General features: G+C 40.7%; 1 protein-coding gene across 5 annotated transcripts in view; it reads left to right on the top strand.

Annotated features, from left to right (window-relative positions):
- Positions 1-23,639, top strand: part of ABCC9 (ATP binding cassette subfamily C member 9) — a 147,086-nt gene that overhangs the window by 9,059 nt on the left and 114,388 nt on the right. For 2 of the 5 annotated variants that reach the window (XM_079775597.1, XM_079775593.1), the window contains exons 1-2: positions 20,519-20,637; positions 20,985-21,099. The gene's annotated coding sequence lies outside the window, so the exon portion shown is untranslated. The other 3 variants (XM_079775596.1, XM_079775595.1, XM_079775594.1) reach the window with 3 other exon arrangements.

Raw genomic sequence — 23,639 nt, 5'->3', positions numbered from 1 at the left:
TGCTTCTGGTTCCGGCCTTGGGCCTTCTTTTGGTAGCTTTGGGGCTTCCTGACCCAGCTGCAGCTTGTTTGATAGGTTTTAGGCTGAGAAAGGACAGGCCATTCATATGCAAAAGCTGCTGCGCACAGCTTGGGTGGGGTTTTAAATTGGGTAGGACAGGGTCTCAGGGAATCTGCAGGGAGCAAATAGCAATGGCTGCCAGTCAACCCTGCACCAGGGAGGTCCCAGCACAGGAACAATAACCATTGCAAGCACCTCCGTCTGGAAGAAAGCCACCGTGCATTCCTGCCCTGATTCCCAGACAGTTCAGTTACTCCCCCAATGGTCCCCCATAGTCTCACCCGGCACTGGAGCTCAGAGCAAGAGGGAGCTTGTATCTCTCTCCCGATTAAAAAAGCAGCACACCCAGGTGCCAGCCCCGTTCCGCACCTCCGCACCTCCTACCAGTCTCAATGTGCTTTTTTCTTTACCTCTCTAGTTGTAGTACTTCTACTCTTTCAGCTTTCCCGTAGTTTTGGATGATATTTGTTATGTATTTTAGTTGTAATTTTGATGTGGTTGTGGGAGGCAGCAAGTTCAGGTATTTACCTATGCCACCATATTGGTTCTCCAATAAAAATATATTTTAAAAAATAATAATTCAATGCAAGAATGTAGATGAGTACAAAAGAGCTCTATATAAGCTTATATATATTTTTAAAAAGAGGAAATAACCCAAATTTTCACCTGCTGATTGTTTTTTTTATTGATATTAGAATAAAATTTAAGATCTTTATTGTAATCTCCTAAGGCCTTGCCTACTCTGCTTCACCTTACGTTGCTCTTCTCTGTACTTATTATACTTTTAACCAATGGCCTTCTGTTGGTGCCTCAAAGACACACATCCCTTTCTACTGCAGGGCCTTTGCATAAGTCCTCTTGACTTAGAACATGATGATTTTCTCTAACCTCTTACCTTTCACCCAGCTTACTCTGTATCCTCTTAGCTACAGCTTAGCTGTCATTTCCATAGGAAAACTTCCGACTAGGTCTGGTCTGACAGACCTACTTCCCCTTGTAATATTTATCACAAATTTATTTTAAAATGTTTCTTGTTTTTTATTTAATGGTTTTCTTTCTTGTTAGATTTAAAGTTCTAGAAAGAGCCGAAACCGGTTTGGCTCAGTGGATAGAGCGTCGGTCTGTGGACTGAAAGGTCCCAGGTTCGATTCAGGTCAAGGGCATTTACATTGGTTGCGGGCACATCTCCAGTAGGGGGTGTGCAGGAGGCAGCTGGTCTATGTTTCTAGCTCTCTATCCCTCTCCCTTCTTCTCTGTAAAAAATCAATAAAATATATTTTAAAAAATAATAAAAAAATAAGTAAAATAAAAAAAATAAAGTTCTAGAAAGACAGAAGGTATATCTACCTTGCTCAATGCTATTTTCTCTTGCCACATGTGAGACACATAGTAGACAATCAATAAATATTTGTTGAATGAATAAATCAATTCAAATCTTAATACTCTTTGTTTCAAGAAACAAATGCTCTGTGAGGCTGGTGGAACCAACCTGTTAATATTTAGGACTTCATTTTCATCAAGATCTAATGAATTGTACTTTCTTTGGCTTAAGAGAGATATCTTTTTTGCCATATGAATCACAGAGAAAAAGGAAATGTATTCTTTAAATGGTTCACATTTGCAAAATAATAAAAAATTGTTGCATGTGACTGACCCAATAGAATCTTTAGAGCTTATCTAAATTTATTAAATGACCTCAGGATTTGTTTCCCAGATTAGCCTCTGTGATCTGCTGTTCCAGAAACATCATGTTCTTTTAAAAGTTTTTTTTTTTTACTCTAACCTTATGTCCTTTTACAGTGTTTCTTAAGGAAGTTCATCTGTATTCACATCCACAATAGGAGCTTTTGAATATTCAGTATTAAATGCACATGCATGAGTCTATTTCCAGATTTAGAAAATTCTTAGTAATATAAATATAGATCTTATTTATGCTTTTTTGTTTTGTATAAACATTTTGAATATCCTTAATTCCTATAAACCATCTCTGGAGAAACTGCTCTCTGGTTTCTATTGCTTGGCTCATGCTAACTATGGTATCATCCAGAACAAAGTTCACTGCTTGAAAAACAATATACCTGACCCAAAATCGTATTGGTTCACATCTACTAGTGTCCTCATGATATCTCTCAAAGAACTCAGCTCATTGCTCTTAACTTCTGGGTTTCTCTTTACTTGTGTCTCTGTTCTCATTTTAAAAAGACTTAGGGCAGGAGAATATAAAATTCTCTATGAAGGTTGCTGTGGGTTAGTGAGAGTAAGGACATGATTTAAGAGATCATAGAAGACTACTTGTTTGATGAGACTCCACTGGCCTTTTTTCATTTGTTCTTTAGGAAATCTATGCTTTGCACTTGCAGAGAGAAGAAAAGAAGTAGCAGCTCCTAAGACTGCTGCCTTCTAAGTTATCTTGATTTGAGGAGGAATGAGCTGGCTGGGACTTGATTTGGATAGGAGTATGCTGACTAGAACTGGAGCCTATGCTATGCTGGGGAAACACTGCAAAAGCCACGCTAAAGGAATTGTTATAACTACAATTACAGAAACAAAAGGCTGTAGCAATCAATTTGATATTTATTATGTGGCAGTTAGATCCACAGTTGGGTGATGCAGAAAATGGGATGTTAGGAAAGAGGACAGACAGGATTCAGAAAGAAAAAGAAAAGAGATTATTTGGGCAGCTGGATGAACAAAGGCAAGGCGATAAGGTGGAAAGAGCAGGGGTGTGCACTGGAATTGAAAGCGGTAGAATTTGGTTGGAATACAAAGGGTTAACGAGGCAAGCCTGGTGAGGACTTTAAATGACATAGTGAGTCATGAAAGTTGTGTGAATGTGGCAATGAGGTGACTGAAGATGCATTTTAGGAAGATGAATATAATATGTACATGTTGAATGATATAGGCAGAAAGAGACCAATTAAGAGGCTGATGCAATAACTAATGAGACTCTAAGAGAGAAGGGAGACAGAGAGAAAAGAAAGAGGCAGATGGAAGTCATTGCTAAACATAACATAAATTAATTAATAACTGTATGTGGGGGAAGAATAAGTGAAACTGAGCAATGAGTTCAAGATCCCTTCAATGCTTCAAATCTGAGTTACCAATGAAATTAAACAGAGAATTAGGAACTGGGCCTAGTTGAGGAATCGAGAGAGAGAGAGAGAGAGAGAGAGAGAGAGAGAGAGAGAGAGAAAATGAATATACTATAGATAGTTTACATTTTTATTATGCTGATAGGGCACCCTAATCACACACACACACACACACACACACACACACACACACACACACGCGCGCGCGCGCGCGCGCGCACATACACACACACACATGCGCACATACACACACACAAAAATCTATATGCACATATAGATTTAGATTTTGTTGAAGTCCTAAAAATATGGAGAATTTTTTCATGATAAATATAAATATTCTGGGATTTCCCTACTACCCTCCAAAATTATGTCTAACTCTTATTGCAATTATGAAGCAATCCACTCTGTAGTGTTCTCAAGGGCAAGGGGGATAATTCCGGTTATATTCCCAGCACCACTGGGTTGATGGTGGGAGTGGCGAGAAATGTAATTATCCTCTTATTAGTTTATCAACATTGAAGGAATTGTTAAATACTTAGTGGATAGCATAATAGTGAGGTTGAGTAACATGCTTAGCCTGGTGCCTGACACATAGTAATTACTCAGTTTGCTTGTTATTATTGTTACTTTTCACGAACAGAGAAGTGAATCCTTGTTCCTTCCAGACAGGCTAGTAAAGGTAACGAAGTTTTCTATTGTTTCTTTCCAGGCAGATTATCTGTATAATTGTATTTTTTCCCCAATACTTTCAGTTATTACCTACGTGATGAGGATGATTGCTTTAGCTTTTTACTTCACAGAGTTGGGACAAAGGAAGCAAAAACCATCTGCAGAGAGAAGAGAGGCAGTAAAAAAAAAACCCTATTGGGTGGAAAGTTGGGACTTGACTGTTGAGTCAGTGATTTCATTGGCCCATGGTTAACTCAATAAGAAAATAAAGATTGAAGTTAAATTATAATTACCTTAGCCCAAGAGCTGTATTTGGCACCATGATTTAGCATCATTATTTGTATTTAAAAGTATTTGTGAGGCCATTACACCACCATGTTTCTCAAACTGGGATATGTGAATTAGACACTTGACATGACATAGTAATCATGATGTTATTGTCACAATTAGCTAGTTATTAATAATAATAAAAGAAAGCAAAGGGAAGGCCAGACATTATAAGCATAGTCACCTGGGCAGTTCCATCAGGAAGGTACAGCTTCAAGCTCTCCAGGGAACCACTGGTCCATCCCTGCAGATCACTGGGGGAGGGGATCAAACAAAGGCGAAGGTGGGCACATGTAGAGTGAAGTCAGGGTGACATAGTCAGGGTGCTTGCCTGTCAGTCTAGCCTGGGAAAAAGATGATTGGCTAGGAGGATGGAGCCATTGTAAGCATGTGAAATCTTGGAAATTTCCTGGTTAAAATCCACAAAGAGTTCCCTCTGTCTTGCACACTTGTTCTTGTTCCCTCTCACTCTCTAGCTCTATGATCTGCACTCACCTGTTCTCTCTCCTCAGTCATGTGGCTTTAAGCAACCACATGGCCCAAGGCCATGTGGACCCCACACACAATGGACTGCAGCTGGGAACACAAGCTAAGCTAGGCACGTACTAGACTAGACTGGACTTTAATATGGAGCAAAAATTCCAGGCAGTGGCCTTAATTCTGGCCCTGTTCAAGACAAGATTGGGCTTTTTCCATGGCTAAACGGACAGAGTTGGGACCGTGGAGGGAAACCCCCTTAATTTTATATCATCAATAAAGCTTTCCATGAAATCCTAGCCTGCTGTGGGGCCCTCAGGAAATTATTTTCCTCGAGGCACCCCAAGAACTCCACTTCCACCAATAACAATGGGGCGTATTCCTAGTGCATTGATTTTACTCGAAGATCGGGGAAGATGTATTTTTCCCCATTAATGCCAATTTAGCTGTATTATATAGTCATTCAATAAATATTCATTGAATTCAGACAGAATGTCAGATGCTGGAACATACTGATTTAGAAAATGGATGTGGTTTGTTAGTGGTGGTGGTGATGTTACAGTGTAAAGTACAAGATTTGTATGTATTTTTTAAGTTGAAACAACAGACAACAAGAAATTTTGATCTATGTGGACTTCTTTGGATTAAACTGCTAGGTTCATGAAGATATAATAGAGCTGAAAAAGTCCTGTTGCCTAATGATGTGGGGGCAATCATAGTCCAAAGCATTACTGCTTTGAGCAGGTTTCAGTTTGCGCATAGTAATGTTGTTTTCTACAAGTAACTGAGGGCATTCACCTGGGCCCATTCACAGCTCCCCTTCTGTACTACTGTTACAAACAACTGGACCGACCTAACTAAACCACCAGGAAACACTGAAGAAAAAAAGAGTCTACTGATATTACTTACAGACCCAGAGCATATGGGCCCTAGGAAGCACACAGCTATGGGGAGAGGACGGACAGGCCCAAGATTCTGCTTTCATTGGGGCTGAGAATGGGGGCCTAGGGTTTTAATGGCTGGCTCTTTTTAAAAAATACATTTTATTGATTTTAAAAAAAGAGGAAGGGAGAGGGATAGAGATTAGAAACATCCATCGACTGCCTCCTGCAGGTCCCCTACTGGGGACTGAGCCTGCAACCCGGGCATGTGCCCTGACAGGGAATCAAACTGGTGATCTCTGGGTTCATGGGTCAATGCGCAAACACTGAGCCACATTGGCCAGGCAAGGGCTTACTCTTTGTTGCTGAATTTGAAACATGAGAGTGGGAATCTGAAGTGCCAGGAGAGAAAAAACAACTGGCCCAAGTGGTCAGTTAAAGAAATCAATTAAGATTTTAAACAAAGGAGCCTCAGTAGGGGGAGGCAGCCAGGCTCTTTGTCTGGTCCAGTGACTGGCAATGTGTTTATTAGAGACAGAGATAGCCCCTGGTTTTAAGAGGATGTCTCTTTTAATTCCTCATAATTCAAAGCTTAAGTCATACATTTGCATTACAAAGAGAGAAGCCAACTATCAGGGCTGACACGCGATTATTCATGTTTTTGTGGTGATGCTGTTGCAAACAAACCCACTGTGCTTTCAGTCCTATGAAAGTACAGTCCGGACAATTACAATAGTAGGCTATACCTTACCATCCAAGTTTGTGGAAGTGCACTCTATGACATTTGAACGACGACAGAATCACCTAAGGAAGCATTTTTCCAGAGCATATCTCCTTTGTTAAGTTGTGCATAACTGCCTAGGTGAATCCAGAAAAATGTTAGTTAGACATATTAAACATGCTCGCTAGGATATGAACAAATCTCACATACTATATAGCATTAATGAGAAATTAATTCTAGAATTCTGCCTACTAACTTATAAAGAATTTAAATGCATTCAAGATTAAAGCCAGTTTTAAGAAAAATAACTAAAAATAGAATTCACAAAGGAAAAGCAATTACATTGAGACGGAATTTTTGGACTGGAACGCATGGTGTTCCCCTGGACTGGAATCCGGATTCTTTGTCCGCCGGAGTTGAAGAATGAATCCAAGCAAAGGATTTATTGAAGAACAAGTACGGACTCCCACAGAATGGACTCCCATGTGGGGAGGGGGAAAGGGTCCCACTGAGTTCCTTTTCCCTTTGGCTTATAAAGGCTGCAGATCCTGGTGCCTTGATATCCCCTCTGATTGGTTACTATTCCCTTAGATTGGTTACTATAGTAACTCCCCCCTCCTTCCTTATTGTTTTCCTATTCCCTTTGGGCTTTCTTCTTCTTCTGGATGAGGGGCTTCCTTCCCTTTATTTTGTAAATATAGATCTTTTGCTGTTCCCAGCTCCCTCATTTTATGGAAATGTACCTGTTGCAGCTTTTCAGCTCCCCTATTCTATGGAAATATATCTTCTGCTGCTCAGCACCTTGTGCCTCCTCCATGGTCCCCTTAATTTCTAAAATTTCTAAAATTTCCTAAACCTATCCTATTTTACCCCTGAAATTCCTGTTTCAAGGTGAGCTTTAATTAATGCTAATTAATTTAGTATAGGATCTCTGGATGTCTGTTTAAAAGATTATATAAGAAATACTGAGGTGGGGAGGCAGAGGGCATAGAAGGATTGAGCAACAAAGGGGGAAAAAAAAGAGAAAGAACTCATGGACATGAATCACAGTGTTGTGATTGTGGGGTGGAGTTGGAAGAAGGCATTAGGAAGATAAATGGTAATGGAAAAAAAAGACATTAAGTAAATCAAAATAAAAAATAAATACTATATTATTTCAAGTATTCATAAGTTTCTTTTTTTAAAATATATTTTATTGATTTTTTACAGAGAGGAAGGGAGAGAGATAGAGAGTTAGAAACATCGATGAGAGAGAAACATCGATCAGCCCCCTCCTGCACACCCCCCACTGGGGATGTGCCTGCAACCAAGGTACATGCCCTTGACCAGAATCAAACCTGGGACCCCCCAGTCCCCAGGCTGACGCTCTATCCACTGAGCCAAACCGGCTCTGGCATATAAGTTTCTTTTTACATATATAAAGCAGTTTACATTTTGAATCACTTAATTAACACCCTTAAAATGGTTAAATATAAGTCTGATGAGAAATACTCCAAATGCAAATAAGTTAAAATGATTACAATACTCAAATTAGCAAGATCTAATTTTATTTATTTTTATTATATATTAGAAGTAAAAATAATTTTACTATATTCAGTTTGAATAAAGAAAAATGTATAGTTTCCTGAAATAGTTTATTTAACTAATAACAAAAGTATGAATCACCAATTGTGAAGATATTTAGATTTCCCAACAATCATGTCTTTACTAAATTTTAAAATATTAGAGCCAGCATACAAATAAAGAATTGAGATCCCTGTCCCATTTTCTATCTACATTTTTCATACTTGCTCTCATTTACATAATATTTTCTTTTCTTTTTCTGTTTCACCCAATCAGTGTTGAATTTGTACCAAGAAATAAACAACACATCTGGATTTGCCTGACCAAATTCAAAGAAATCAGTCGTCATGAAGTTAATATCATTGAGATTTACTATCAAACAATCAGAAGATAATGTCATGGATACACTTTAGGTAAAAACCCTAGTGGCAAGTGGATGCCACTGTTTCTTAATGCCTCTTATTGTTCATAGACATGCACCTGAACTTTGGTGCTCACTATGGCCCACCTGGAATGAGACACCCTCCAGTTTGACTCCAAGGCTAACTCCACCAAGCCCATGGGAGGCTACTCAGCACCATGCAAAGCCATTCCTGTGGTACCACAGGGCCATACTTGTTTATTCTATTCTTTTCTGCCTTACTCAACCTATGGTAACACCATAGCAAAATAAAGGATAAAAAAGGACAATTACTAGAATAGTGCAATAGATACTGGAAGCTACAGAATTAAAGGAAACATAGACCTAGCTTACAAAATGTTCAAAATCTCATGTGAAGAGAGACATATAAAAAAGTATAATACAAGTATCCTATATAATAAAAGGCCAGCGACCATAAGCATAATGACCAGAATGACCACTCGACCAGTTGCCATGAGGTGCATTGACCACCTCTTGGTCCCTCCCCCCTGATCACAGTATGGCAAACAGGGAACCATGGTGAATGGGGGGAGGTGGCAGTGGGGCAGGACTGGGGACTGATGAGTGGGAGGCAGCAGCAAGCAGCAGTGGACAGTGGGTGGCGGTCAGCGGCAAATGGTGAGCGTCGAGTGGTGGCGAGCGGCAAGCGGGCAGAAGATGGCTCTGATCACAGGCTATGCCTAAGGACCCTACCCGTGCACAATTTCGTGCGCTGGGCCTCCAGTACTTCAATAAACATCTAACAACCAGCATTCATGGGGCATAAAGAATATAATTGACAAGCCATGTTCAGTAGTAGGGTGAGGAAGAGAAGAATGTTTTAGACAAAGGTGGAGATTTATTGAAGAACAAGTACAGACTCCCACATGGGGAGGGAGAGAGGGTCCCACAGAGTTCCTTTTCCCTATGGCTTATAAAGGCTACAGATCCTTGTGCCTTGATATCTCCTCTGATTGGTCACTCTTCCCTTAGACTGGTTACTATAGTAACTCCTGAGCTCAAAGGTCAAACCTCACATAGGGCATGTGAGGTTCTCCCCCAACTCCTTCCTTATTTGTTTTCCTCTTCTCTTTGGGCTTTCTTCTTCTCCTTCTGGATGAAGGGCTTCCTTCTCTTTATTTTGTAAATATAGACCTTTTGCTGTTCCCAGCTCCCTCATTCTATGGAAATGTACCTGTTGCAGCTTTTCAGTTTCCCTATTCAATGGAAATATACCTTCTGCTGCTCTGCAGCCCTGTGCTTCCTCCATGGTCCCCTTGATTTCTAAAATTTCATAAAACCTGTCTTTTCATCCCTAAAAATTCCTGTTTCAGAGCCATGAGGGTGAATAAGTTCTCTTCTAAAGAGTATAGGAGGTGATGAAGGAAGAGAACCTAAAGTAGCAACTAAATGTAGTGAGTAAGTAGTGAAGGAGTCTCTGTAGGGGACTGAGGAAAAGTAAACTACTAGAAGTGTTGCAGAAGAGCAAAGAAAACCAAGGATGCTTCAAAGAAGAGGAGGGACACTGTTTAATGCACTGGCGGACTCAGGGAACAGCCTTCCAAATCTGAGTGAAGGAACATGCATGGGGCTTTCCTTTATATCTCCCTGTGGTCTTTGTCCCGCAAATATGGATTATGCTTCGGGTCCTTTTCGCAGACCTTGCAAGAAGGCCCCCAGGTGTTGGGGGTCTCCAGGCCATATCTGATGGTCTGGCCTGGTGCCAGCATTAATAACCTTCCCTCTAGGGCAGTGCACTGTCCGCAGCCCTGTGGCCTCTGTAAGCGGTTCTGCAAGACCAGTATCTGGGAAGGAGGTAGTGACTTAATTATAGGTTATCAAGAATGTACACCGAGCTTGCTGGCATGGATTCAGATCACTATCCCCCAAATATCAGGGTTACATTGGAATTAGCCCTTTTTCGCCTTCGCAGAAGGAAGAGTTTGATGTGTTAAAACAAAGGAAGTAAACTTTCAAAAAGGAAGACAATTAGGAGTGTCAAAGTGGTAGAGAGAAGCCAGGCAGGATTAAGACTAAAAGAGGCTGCAACGTTTGGTAATTAAGGAACTGTCTGGTGCATTATTCTTCCGAAAGGGTGTTCTGTTCTCTGTCCCACTGTGACAGTGGCAATTTAGGCCTTCACCATCTCTCACTTGTTTTGCATCCTGTTTCCATCTCATCCCCACCAGTCTGTCTTCCACATTGCCTACAGAGAGATCTTTTTAGAGTAGGGATCTGGTCATAGAATCTCATGCTTGCTTAGGAAACCTGGGAAGAAGCTTCACATTGTTTAGCTTGAAATACATCCTTATCACAAACCAGTCTCTAGCAATCCTTCCAACTCACTTTATCTTCATTTATTTACTCCACATGAAGCTACTTAGAGTTTTTCAAGCGTGAGAAGCCTTATCAGCTTCTGAGTTTCTTCTGCACATGCTGTTCTTAGTGCTTGGGAGACTTTTTGAGCCTCATTCTTCCTCAACTTCAGCTGATGATGAAAAATTCTATATCTTGGCTGTGGTGCCAGCCACATGGCAGTATATGTTTGTCAAAACTCATAGAACTGTAAACTTTAAAAGTTAGATTTTGCTGTATATAAACTATATCTAAATAAACCCCCTTAAAAAAGATACCTGGATAATCTCCAAATAATTGGCAAATAAAACAATTTTAAATAAACAGTGAATAAAGAGGAAATTTCAGAGAAAATTAGAAAATATAAAGTCAATAAAAATCATTTTTAAGCTAAATAAAATGGACGAATCTCAAGCTATACTCATCAATGAAACACAGGAGACAATGCAAACTATCAAGATTAAGAATGAAAGAGGGGATATCAATAAAAATCTTATAAGACATCAAAAAGATACTAAGGAAATAGTTTGAACAGCTCTGTGTCAAGACATTTAAAACTTAATTATTCCTTTCAAAGAAGAGATTATCTACACTAACACAAGAAGAAAGAGAAAATAGAAAATTTGTGTACCACTATATCTTGTCAAGAAATTAAGTTCTTAAATAAAAGCCATTTATAAGGAAAATTCCAAATACACATTTGGAAAAAATAATACTCTTATCAATTTTTACCCCAGAAAACAGAGGAGGGAAATATTTCCAAATTCATTTTATGAGGCCAACAAAATCCTAATATCAAAACTGAATGAAGACATTGCCAAACAAATAAATAAAAAATCTTCTCAAAGCCCCCCCCCCCCACAAATTTCAATCTCTATCTCATACCATATACAAAATTACATCCAAAGTAGACCCTACACCCAAACATAAAAACTGTGCCCATATTTCATATTTCTAGAAGATGTAGGAGAAAATGGCCTTAAGGTTGTGCTATTATCTAAATGTTTGTGTCCCCCCACCCCCCCAAAAAATTTATGTGTTGAAATCCTAACCTCCAAAGGAGATGGTATTAGCAGGTGGGACCTTTAGGAAGTGATTAGGTCATGAAGGTGGAGTCTTTATGAATGGGATTAATTCCCTTATGAAAAGAGACTCCAGAGAGACCCCTAAACCCTCTGTGATGTGAGGACACACACACACACACACACACACAAAGAAGTCTGTGACCCAGGAGAGAGCCCCTGCTTGACCATGATGGCACCATGATCTTGAACTTTGAGCCTCTAGAACTGTGAGAAATTGCTACTGTTTGTAAGTTACCCAGTCTATTATATTTTGTTACAGCAGCCAAAATAGACAAAGAGAGGTAGACAAAGAATTCTTATGGCAAAAAGGCAAAGATTTAACTACTAAACAAACAAAAATTGATAATTGGACTTGATAAAAATTAAAGCATTTTAAAAAAACACCATTAAGAAATGAAAAAATAAGCCATTAGCTGCAGAAAATATTCTCAATATATATAGCTGACAAATGATGTATTTAAAATATGTTTTAAAAAGTTACAACTCTGTATTGAAATATCCTATCTAATAAAAGAGTAATATGCAAATTGACCATACTGCTGCTACACCCACAAGCCACGCCCACCAGCCGCTCAGGAGTGAGTATGCAAATTAACTCAACCAAAATGGCTGCAGCCACAGAGCAAGCAGGAGGCTTGGGTTTCCCCAGCAATGGAGGAAGCCAAGCTTCCCACACACCCTGGCCGGCCCTGGACTCCACTCAAGGCTACAAAGTTTCAATTATAGAAGATAAATAAATCCCAACAAAAATGGTGGCAGCCATGGAGCTGGAGAGAGCAGGAGGCTTGGGTTGCCCCCGGCAATGGAGAAAGCCAAGCTTCCTGGCCTGCCTTGGCCTCTGCTCAAGGCTACAAAGTTTCAATTATAGAAGGTAAATAAATCCCAACAAAAATGGCAGCAGCCACAAAGCTGGAGAGAGTAGGAGGCTTGGGTTTCCCCGGCGACGGAGAAAGCCAAGCTTTCCGCACACCCTGGCCTGCCCTGGCCTCTGCTCAAGGCTACAAAGTTTCAATTATAGAAGATAAATAAATCCCAGATACCAGGGCCTCCACTTGGGTCGCCAGGGGGTGTGGCCAGCCTGCAAACCACCACAGGCCCCTGGCCCAGGCCACCCCATGCCCCAAGAGAACCCCCACCCTGATCTGGGACACCCTTCAGGGCAAACCAGCCAGCCCCCACCTGTGCACCAGGCCTCTATCCTATCTAATAAAAGAGTAATATGCAAATTGACCATCACTCCAACACACAAGATGGCTGCCCCCATGTGGACACAAGATGGCTGCCACAAGATGGCCAGCAAGGGAGGGCAGTTGGGAGGGACCAGGTCTGCAAGGGAGGGCAGTTGGGGGCGATCAAGCCTGCAGGGGAGGGCAGTTAGGGGTGACCAGGCCTGCAGGGGAGGGCAGTTAGGGGCAAACAGGCTGGTAGGGGAGCAGTTAGGCATCAATCAGGCTGTCAGGGGAGTGGTTAGGGGTTGATCAGGCTGGCAGGCAGAAGCGGTTAGGGGCAATCAGGAAGGCAGGCAGACGAGCAGTTGGGATCCAGCAGTCCTGGATTGTGAGAGGGATGTCCGACTGCCCGTTTAAGATTGGGCCTAAACGGGCAGTCGGACATCCCTCGAGGGGTCCCAGATTGGAGGGGGGCAGGCTGGGCTGAGGGACACCCCCCCTCCATGCACGAATTTCGTGTACCGGGTCTCTAGTTGTATATATTTTAATAACAAGCAACTCAAAACAAAATGAGTAAAAGTTTGAACAGATACTTCAAGAAAGAAGTGCATTCATTTTCTTTTGTGCCATAACATATCACTAAATGGCTTATAAAAATACCCATTTATTATATCACATTTCTGAAGGTCAGAAGTCCAAGTAGGCTCAACTGGGTACCTTGGTTAGTGTCTTTCAAGTGGCTGGTTTGACTGGGTTCTTATTTGGAGTCTCGGGGAAAAAAATCCACTTCCAAGTTCATTCAGTTTTTTGTCACAATTCAATTTCTCATGGTTGTAAGAATGAAGTTCCCATTTTTTGTTGACTATTGACTGGGGACTGTGCTCAGCTTCTTGGGGCCATTCTCAAGTCTTTATCCTGTGGCCCTCTTCATATGAACAATAGAGACCCTTTCTCATATCAAATCCATCTTATTCTTCAGCTATATCTGACTTTCTCTTCTACTACCAGTCTCAGAAAATGCCCTGGCCTGGTATCTCTGTTGGTGAGAGCATCATCCAGATTCGCCAAGATTGTAGGTTCAATCCCGTCAGAACTCATACAAGAATCAACAAATGAGTGCATAAATAAGTAAAACAACAAATTGATGTCACTCTCTAAAATCATTCAATCAATAAAATACAATAAAATCATTCAATCAATAAAAAATTATATATGAAAAAGAAAATGCTCTGCTTTAAAAGGGCTTATGTGATTATATTAAGCTGCATGGATAGTCTGCCTATTTAAAATCAACTGATTTGTAACCCTACTTACATTGGGAAAAACTTTTTTTTCTATGTAACATAATGTAATCATGGGAATAACATTGGGAGGAAAGGTCATGAGAGTCATCTTAGAATTATGCCTAGCACAAGAAGATATATGAATGACCAATCAACCCATGAAAATCTATGCTCAAAATCCTTAGTCATAAGAGAGATTTAAATTAAAACCACAATCACCCAATAGAGGGATTAAAATAAAAAATTTAAAAATTGCCAATATTAAATATTAGCAAGACTCTGGAGCAACTGGAGCTCTCATATTTTTCTGGAAGGAATGTAAAATGTTTCAATCACTATGGAGAACATTTTGGCAATTTCTGTGAAGTTTATGTATAGTTGCCATATAACCCATCAAATCCACTGCTTGGTATTTACCCAAGAGAAATGAAAACTACATTTACAAAACTTTCCTTGAAGCTGTATGTAGGGAAGCACAGGAGACTTGGTTGGAAAGTTTGTAAGGAGGACATTCTGAAAAGGGAAGTGGGCTGAAGGTGGCCCGCCCTGTTTATCGGAATTCCGACTTAGGGGAGTTTGGCCGAAGGCAGTCACTCCTAATTGTTCCTTGACCTTTCCAAACAAGTCTGTGCATGTGCAGACCCTCGGGTGTTCACCGGAATCCTTATGATTAATCTTTAGGTGTCCTTGCTTAAAGGACATTGCAGACACATGTGTACCCCCCAAGATTACTTACCCTACTGATTGTATCTAAAAGATAAACTTTATCTCAAACTGCTGTTACAATAAAAGCCTGATGAGGCAGGCAATTGAAGCTGTCTGGTTCCTTTAGCCAGTCAGTCCCTTAGCCCTCTCTTTCACAGCAATCCTGTGTCAGAGTAATCATCCATTGCTCAGTGTCTGCTGGTCATCTCCAGCAGCTGTATTTATCAATGTCAAAAACTTGAAATAATTCAAATATGTACCCACAGAAGTATGAGTAAACAAATTGTGGTATATTCATATAATGAAATTCTCAGTGATAAAAGTGAATAAATTACTGATACGTGTAACAACATGGATGAATCTCAAAAATATCATGCTTAATCAAGGAAGCCAGACCACAAAAGAATATATACTATATAACTACATTTACATGACATTTCTGAAAAGGCTAAAATAATCTCTAGTGAAAGACCTCAGATCAGTGGTTACCCTGGGTGGGTGAAGATAAGAATGACTAGTCAGAGGCACAGGAAAATTTATTGGGGAAATAAAATATTCTATATCTTTCCCAGCCAGTGTGGCTCAGTGGTTGAGCATTGACCTATGAACCAGGAAATCATGGTTCTATTCCTGATCAGGGCACATACCCAGATTGCAGGCTTGATTCCTGGGGGGGGGGGGGGGGGGGGGGGAGGGTGTGCATGCAGGAGACAGCTAATCAATGATTCTCTCTCATCATTGATGTTTCTAGCTCTCTCTCCCACTCCCTTCCTATCTGAAATCAATAAAAATGTGTTTTAAAAAAGCAATATTCTATATATTTTTGGGATCACAATTATGTCAAACATTTTGGATTTTACCTGTATAATAGATGGTTTTTATTTTATAAAAGATTATACTTAACAAAGTTGATGTTAAAATATATTGTATATATTTCTAATAAAAGCAAGGATGTTTTGTCTTCTTTTATTGTTTAACACCATTTTGGAATTTAGAGTTCATAACCTTCAGGAGAAAATAAAAATAAGCTGTAAATATTTGAAAAGGAGAAGCAAGTTGTTTGGCTGCTTAACAAATTACCAAAGACTGGGTGGCTTAAACAATAGTTATATCTTAGTTCTGGAGGCTGGGAAGTCCAAGATCAAGGCATCAGCAAATTCAGTTATTGGTGAGTGTCCTGGTTTGCCAATATCTGCCTTCTTACTGTGTCCTCACAAAAGAGAAGATCTAAGATAAATTTGTAAAGAATAAAAAGGGAACTGACACTCCCAGAGTTAAAATATACTTTAAAGCTATAAAAATGAAATACATCTGATCATAGTAAGTGCATAGAAAAATTGAAAAACATCAATTTAGCAGAATATATAGTCCAGAAACAAATCTTACTATTATAAACTAGTGACCTGGTGCATGGATTTGTACACATTGAAAGGAAATTAAGTAGAAGGTGGCTGACAGGGCAGCACTGGGAGAGATGGGCCAGACACGCCCTGGAGCCAACCTCCCTCTGTCCCTGCCAGGTGTCTGTGGAGTGAGCGGGGATCCCTCCAGCAGGTGGGGTCCCTTGGCCTGGCCTATGGGGATCGGTCTGAAACTGGCTCTCCGACATCCCCCGAGGGGTCCTGGAGTGTGAAAGGTCACTCTTCAAAGTTGCTGTTGTACAGGGTGTGGAATGCAAATGCCAGTGTGCAGTAAACCAGATTGGGGGCTGACAGTGCCCCAGCAACAACATAACCCATGGCCAAAGGTGGAATCGGGCTCCCTCCTCTCTGGTTTCAGAGTATTTCACCCGAGAACTGCCATTGCCAAGTCACTGCACCTCAGCAGCTCCTGCATTGAGCGTCTGCCCCCTGGTGGTCAGTGGACGTCATAGCGACCGGTCAGATGGTTGGACACTTACCATATTAGCCTTTTATATATAGAGACTAGTTATACGTATATAACCAAGATGGTATACATCAGGGCAGAAGAAAAGAATTATTAACTAAGTGGTGTTGGTGTAACAAATACAATATTAACTTTTCTCATCCAATGGCATATGCCAAAATAAATTCAGAATCAAGTTAAAAACCCTTTAAACAAATATAAATAAAGGTTAATATTTGTTAAATAAAGTATTGGAATACAGTGCAATGGCAAAAAGAACCAAATTTGCCTTAGTGCAGATATTTTCAGCTGGTGTGCTGCAAGAATTTTTAAAACATGCACTAACCTCTTTTCCCTTAGATTTGTCAAATTAAAAAAAAAATAGCAACAACCAACACAACAATAGCCATCCAGTGTGAATGAATCAAAATTATACTTATTTTTTGTCAGATTGGGAAAATATATTTTTTGGTGTGATGAAGAATTTTAGTAATTAGTTATGTGTGCCATGAGATGAAAAAGGTTGAAAATTGCTGCCTTGCAGGGAAACACCATGAAAGCCGAGACCCTGCAGGTCTAACTCATCACTGACCTATGTGTCCAGCAGGAGATCTAGCAAATGGTGTGTGCTCTAATAAATCTTCATACATTTCATACATTTGTAAAATGTATGAAAACTATTGTGATTTTTTTTGTAAAGGCAGAACTACTATCAATTTTAATGTAACAAATTGAAAAAAAATATTTGTCATATATGTAAAACAGGATTAAAATCCTTTTCTTATTAAAAGTTCATGTAAACGATAAGAAATTCCATTCAGTGTACAAGTACGTGGCCAAGCTGTTCACAATAGAGGAAACACAAAGATTAACGAATATTTAAAAAAAACACACACATTGAATTTGACATATAAAAAACATTGAATTTGACAGATAACAAAGAATTGTATGTTAAATGTCAAGTTATAAGATTAAAATAATATCCCATGCTAGTTAAGGTGTAAGTGTAATAGTATCACCGGTCCAAAGTTTGTGTGCCTGATGCTTCAAAAGGCCAAAACTCAAAATGTCAGAGTTTGGAGTAAGGAATGGTTTATTGATTTAGAAGGCACCAATAGAGAAGATGAAAGACCTAATGGTTCCTCAAATTCATTTTAAGAGAGTACCGAGTTCAAGGGAAGGGGGGAATGAGAGGGGCAAGAGGTAATTAAGGATCACAGACAACTGAGTGCCAGGAGGGGTCTGAGGAAGATTGTACTTAGTCTGTTGACCCTAGTTGACGTGAGTCTGGTTTGGAGGTTCCTGAAAATCTTTGATAAACAATGCATAGTTCCCTTATCACCTTGGGAGAGGCTCTTTCTGGTAAGGGGCTGTTTTTGTAAAACTCACGCCACAATCAGTATTCTTCTAATGATTATTATGTCTATATGCAAGACACTATTAACCTAAAGGCCTTAGGAACAAAGCAAGCTTCAACAAGATGGAGTCAGAGAGGCCAAGCATTTCATTCTGTTACCATAGGTCATCTCATACAGTTTGGGGAAATTCGTACAAACTTTTTAGGAAAGTTTGATTACTACTTTTGACTCTGTAATCACTTTTCAGAGACGGTATCTTAAAGAAATTATCTGATACAAAAAAAGTTATAAAAATAATTTATCATATAATTATATATGGTAGTGAAAATTTGGCATTTCTTTGCCTAACAATAGGAAGATGGGTTTAAAATGTTGGGATAGCCACATAATGGAATACTATGCAGCCATTTAAATGATTTCTATAAAGTTTTAAAAATACTATTGGGAAATAATTGTTTTTATTTCATTTTTTAAAGAAAGAGTATTTTAAAAAATTAATATATTTTTATTGATTTCAGAAAGGAAGGGAGAGGGAGAGATAGAAACATCAATGATGAGAGAGAAGCATTGATCAGCTGCCTCCTGCACGCCCTCCACTGGGGGTGGATCCAGCAACCTGGGCATGTGCCCTGACCAGGAATGGAACTGTGACCTCCTGGTTGGTAGGTGGACACCTAACAACTGAGCCATGCCGGCTGGGCAGGAAATAATTGTTTTAAAAGATACCGTGAGGAGATAAATTGTTTTGTGATTGCCAACAATATAAAACATACATAGAAAAAAAATAACCATAACATAAATACTAGCTTTTACTGAACGGCAGATACTTTCTCAGCACTTTAAAGGAATTATATTATTTATCCTCACATCAAACCTATAAAGCATTTAAAAAAACTTATACCATTGAACAGTTGAGGAAACTGATATACAGAGTCTCTGGGGTAACAAGTGGGATAGCAGGATTTGATAGCAGGCAAGCTTCTGCACCCACGCTTTTAAGCACTGCACTATATGGCTTGTTTTTGTTAAAATATAACAATGTTTTCAGTAGTTTTATAACTTTGGGGGCTCATTGGCCTCCCTTATACTTTTCTATATCTTCCAAAGTTTCTACAATAAGCATTTATCATTCTAAATAATCTTAATAATGGTATTTTTTTTTTAAATCAACTTGGTTTTGTGTAGTCACACTCAGAGCCTGTATCTGGGGATTATTTGCAGCTCCCTAGTTCCAGTACCTGGATCCCCAATCTTGAAGCACTCACTCTCTTTTCTCCCTGTGCGCCTGTGTCGCCCCCAAACAGCTCTGGGGGTGCAGTTAGTTGCCAAGCTTTTAAAGGCCGCAGGGCCTGAGCCTTGAGGACCCTCCCTGGTGCGGCCCCACGAGGCCCTGCAGACCCCTAGCGGCCACGGGTTCCAGTTTCAGTCGCTGACCAGAGCCAGGCACCCATCTGGGAACGCGGCGTCCTTCCAGAGTGAGGCGCCCATGAGGAAATCCCCAGGGGCTTGCAGGGCGGGAATCGGCCTCTGCCCGCAGTCAGAGAGGCCAGGGGGCCGCCGGGGTTTAGGGTTCAGGTCCGGGATCCAGCTCCGGGTGCCGTGGCCTTGGAGCGGCGCCTCTTGGGTTAGGGGTGGCGCGGGGAGCCCTAGAGGCAGCAGCCCGCCTGCCTGACCGTCATTGACCAGATTTAGGACAGTTGCTGAAAACAGCGCTTCCTTCAAGCCCACTGGGCACTGGTCCCTGGGAAAACGGCGTGGTACTTGAAGAAGGTGGTCTAGGAGAAAATTGATGGCTTGCGTCCTGGGGGTCGTGGGGTTATTGTGGAGTGAGTGTGATTTAAACACGTTATCTTCTTAAGGATACACGATCTCTCTAACTCCGGTGGGGAGCACGAGTAGGGGGAACTCTTTGTGCAGCCGTGGGAGCCCAAGTCCCACTTTGGGGCGCTCGGAGGAGGGTCGCCCTGCGGGAGCGCGGCCCGTGGTCCGCAGGAGGAACCGAGGTTTGCAGGTGCCCGGGGGCAGTCACTCGCCCGGAGCCTGCCTCGCTCCTGTAAAACGTTCGCGAGCACCAAGAATGCATCCCGGCAGCCGGTTCTGCTGCCTGGAAAGAGCCCTTCATTGCCCTGGTCTGCTCCGTGGGGGGGACCTGGTGAACCCCCCAAATCTGCTTCCTTGTGTGATTGAATGAAAGGGCGCACACAGAGCCCGGGGGAGAAAAATGCAAGGGAATGCCTTGCGTACTTTGACGTGTAAAAACCAGACTCCGGTGGATCATTGCACCACACAGCGCAAGTTTCGGTGTCTGATGAAGCCTGGGGGACGCGAATTACTGGTGTTTGTAAAAAAATCTCGGCACCGCGCGCCCCAAGTCGGCGGCGGCTCCCGAGCAGCGGAACGCCGGGCCGAGCGGGGGTGGGGAGGGTCTCCAAGTCGCAGGCGCTGCGCTCGGGGCTGCTGCCCAGCTTCCTGCCTCCGAGCCGCCGCCGCGCCCGCCCCAGCCCAGAACAGTGTGTGCAATTGAGAAACTCGATAGGAGGCAGCAGCTGATCTCCCACCACCCTAAAAATAATCCACCGCGGCGCCCTGCGGGCTTCGGAGAGGGGAGGAAAACGCTGCCTTCGGAGTAAGTGCGCCCACGTCTTTTACATTCAGATCTTGTTAACATTTTAAGCCGCCGGTTTGGGACCTCCTGTTTCCCCAACCAAAAGGCGCCCGCGCGCTCCCCAGCGCCTGGCCTTCCCGGCGGCTATTTCTAGGATTCGGGGAGCCGGCCCCAGCCCGGGAGGAGAGGGCGTGGGGATCAGGTTCCCAGCGTTTCTTGCAAAACTGCCGGCTCCTTCTTGACCCACCGGAGAGAGTGTAAGGAGTTAATATTCATTTTTTTCCCTCCTCTTAGACATTTACTGGTTTTTTCACGAAGTAGCTGCCTATCTGCTTAATTTTTGTTATTCTTTTTGTTTTGTTTTTTAGGAGTTCTGCTTTCCGGTTTGAAATTTACCCTTAAGACAGTGTAGGAAGCCGGTGTTTTGAAGGGAGCGCCAGTGCGCCAGTAGGGGTTTGAAGCAGCGTCAAGCGAATACCCAAGGTATTTATTTGTTGCTTTATTTGTTTAGTTTGGGATTTAAAAAAAAATCCATTGGCGTGTCTGTATAAGGAATCTTATCTGCGGAGCAGTGCCAACATTTCCTTTGGTTTGGGATAGAACTTCAATGCGTGCGTTCAATTCAGGCTCTGAATCAGAAGTCAAGTGGTCATTTCTTGGGTGGTGATTTTCCCATTCGGATCTGTCATTTATAGACAGATAGGTAGAGAGACAGATAGATAAACAGACAGACATACTTGAGCTCATGTTTTATGGACCATCGTCTGAATAACTTCAAGACGGTATTACATTTGTTTTCATAACTAGTTGATCTGATCCTGAAAATGCCCTAGATAAGGATAAAGTCCTAAGTAAATTCTTTAAAATGTAACGTTCCTTTCTCATAACATAATTTAGTTAATCTCTGAATAACTAAAGAGTGAGTTATTGTGTAAATAAGAATGAAAGCTTTAATGTTGCTTTTAGTGTGTGTTTTCTTTAGGTGTTCCCAGGATGTTAACTTCTCAGGGATTGCTACTACTTTAGAACTGACCCTCTCTGCTGGATGAACAAGAAAGAGCACTAGTTTTCCCTTATTTTATGCATGTCAACTAAATCCAAATTTTTTAACTCCTAAGGGTGGTTCTTCATAGAATGCACCTCAAAGAATAAGAATACTGGGAGTAGAATTCTTGACATGAAATCATGTTTGGTCATCTAGGAGTATTTTTTTGTTTGTTTTGTTTTTGCTCTGCAGACCATCCCTATAACAAAATTTCGCTTCAGATGTTTGTCTTTAAAGTTCATTTAGTCAAGTTCTCTAATTCTATCAGCTGTCCTAAACAAATACTTGGACATCTTTCCGTGGGTTTATGCTGGTGAGGAGAAAAATGTCATGTCTTCCTGTCTGGTCTCTCTTCCCTCTCCCTCCTCCTTGATGCTGGGCCTTTGTCAGTGCTTAGCTGAACTAGACAGATCCAGAAGGGGCGGGGCTGAAAGATGTCAGGGGTCAGAATTTAGCCAGCAAGAGCAGCAATTTGTACCCTTCTCAAACTCCTTCTAACTTAACTTGGGTTCTGCTGGGAAACCTTGAATGATAATTGGAGACCTAAGAATTAGTTAAAAATCTTGGTTGAATAAAAACTCTTACGCTAAACACAATGATTTTCAATGTATCTACCATAAGTTTATTCCTTCCTTCTTTTTGTCTCTGTTGGGTTGTAATATGGTCTGGCAGTTAGAATGTGCCACCTGGACATTCAAAGGGAGAGGATGGAAGGGGAGGCAGGTGAAAAGGCAAAAAGAGAGATGTGGTGAGAGACAGTGAACAGGTTGGGAGCGAGGAGGAATCTGAGGTTAGAGATTATGGTAGAAGGAAGAAAGCATTCTAAAGCTTTTGCTTTATCAATCTGAAGTATGCACCTTCATGTGATAATGTTATTGTATATTTCTCTGACTTTTACACCATAACCTTTGCATAATACCAAGAACTATTGGGATTGATGTAGCCTATCAGTCTAAGACCACAGGGATCCCTATGTCTAGCACAGGATCAGCTTCTGTAAGTATTTTTACAGTTAATTACTTAATGGCCTAGTATCCCAGATAGCAGGTACAGGACTGAAAATGTTCTTGGACTTTTTCAGGTTGTTGTACTTCTCTGATAATTTCTTTCCACAGTCACACACATTTATCCAAAAGTTACTTAATTGGTTGGTTTTTGGACTGATTAAATACTAAGCAGGTTATCCTTAGAGCTAATGAAGTATACGTTTTGCAAATTCAGATTACATCTTTAGCATCTGACTCAGTGATAATGATTAAATGTCAAGGTTTATAAATGTGGCCAATTGGAATATTATCATTTTGGATAAAATTATAAAACCAGCTAAAATAAATAAAATAGTTTATACATGTCATTCAATTTAGAGTGTACTTAAAGTTTTCATTTATGATGTCTATTAAAAATTCATTACTAGCTACTATTACTTTTTATTTTCTGTTTTTTTCATCTTTATCAGAAATACATCTAACATAATTATAAATCATAATTTCCGTTTTCCTGTTATTTTAAAGATCTTAAGTTATTTTTAATTCTTTTATCCAGCTTAGAATCTTATAGTTGATAAAGATTTGCCATGTATATAACCCTATCTTGAGTTTTTTTTAAGTATGACTTTTTTAAGATAGAAAAAGTCTCAACCAGAGAACATATCAATGATTAATAAAAACAAAAAAGGTTTACCAAAAATAATATGTGAGAGGAACTCCAAATAAGCTTTACTAGACTGTAAATACATAGGCTTTCTAACTAGTTGTTCTATGTATATAATGCTGTATAAAACTTTTGTTTGAAATTTGTTTTTTCCAATAATTTACCTACTGGGGCCAATCTTTTCTATGTAACACTATTTTTTTCCAGGGGAAAATATTATTTGTGCCAAAACCGGTTTGGCTCAGTGGATAGAGCATCAGCCTGCAGACTGAAAGGTCCCAGGTTTGATTCCGGTCAAGGGCATGTACCTTGGTTGAGGGCACATCCC

Source organism: Cnephaeus nilssonii, assembly GCF_951640355.1.
Source record: "Cnephaeus nilssonii genome assembly, chromosome: 6".
Classification (NCBI taxonomy): Eukaryota; Metazoa; Chordata; class Mammalia; order Chiroptera; family Vespertilionidae; genus Cnephaeus; species Cnephaeus nilssonii.
The sequence above is the reverse complement of the archived record's forward strand: the minus strand, read 5'-3'. Positions and strand labels throughout refer to the sequence as shown.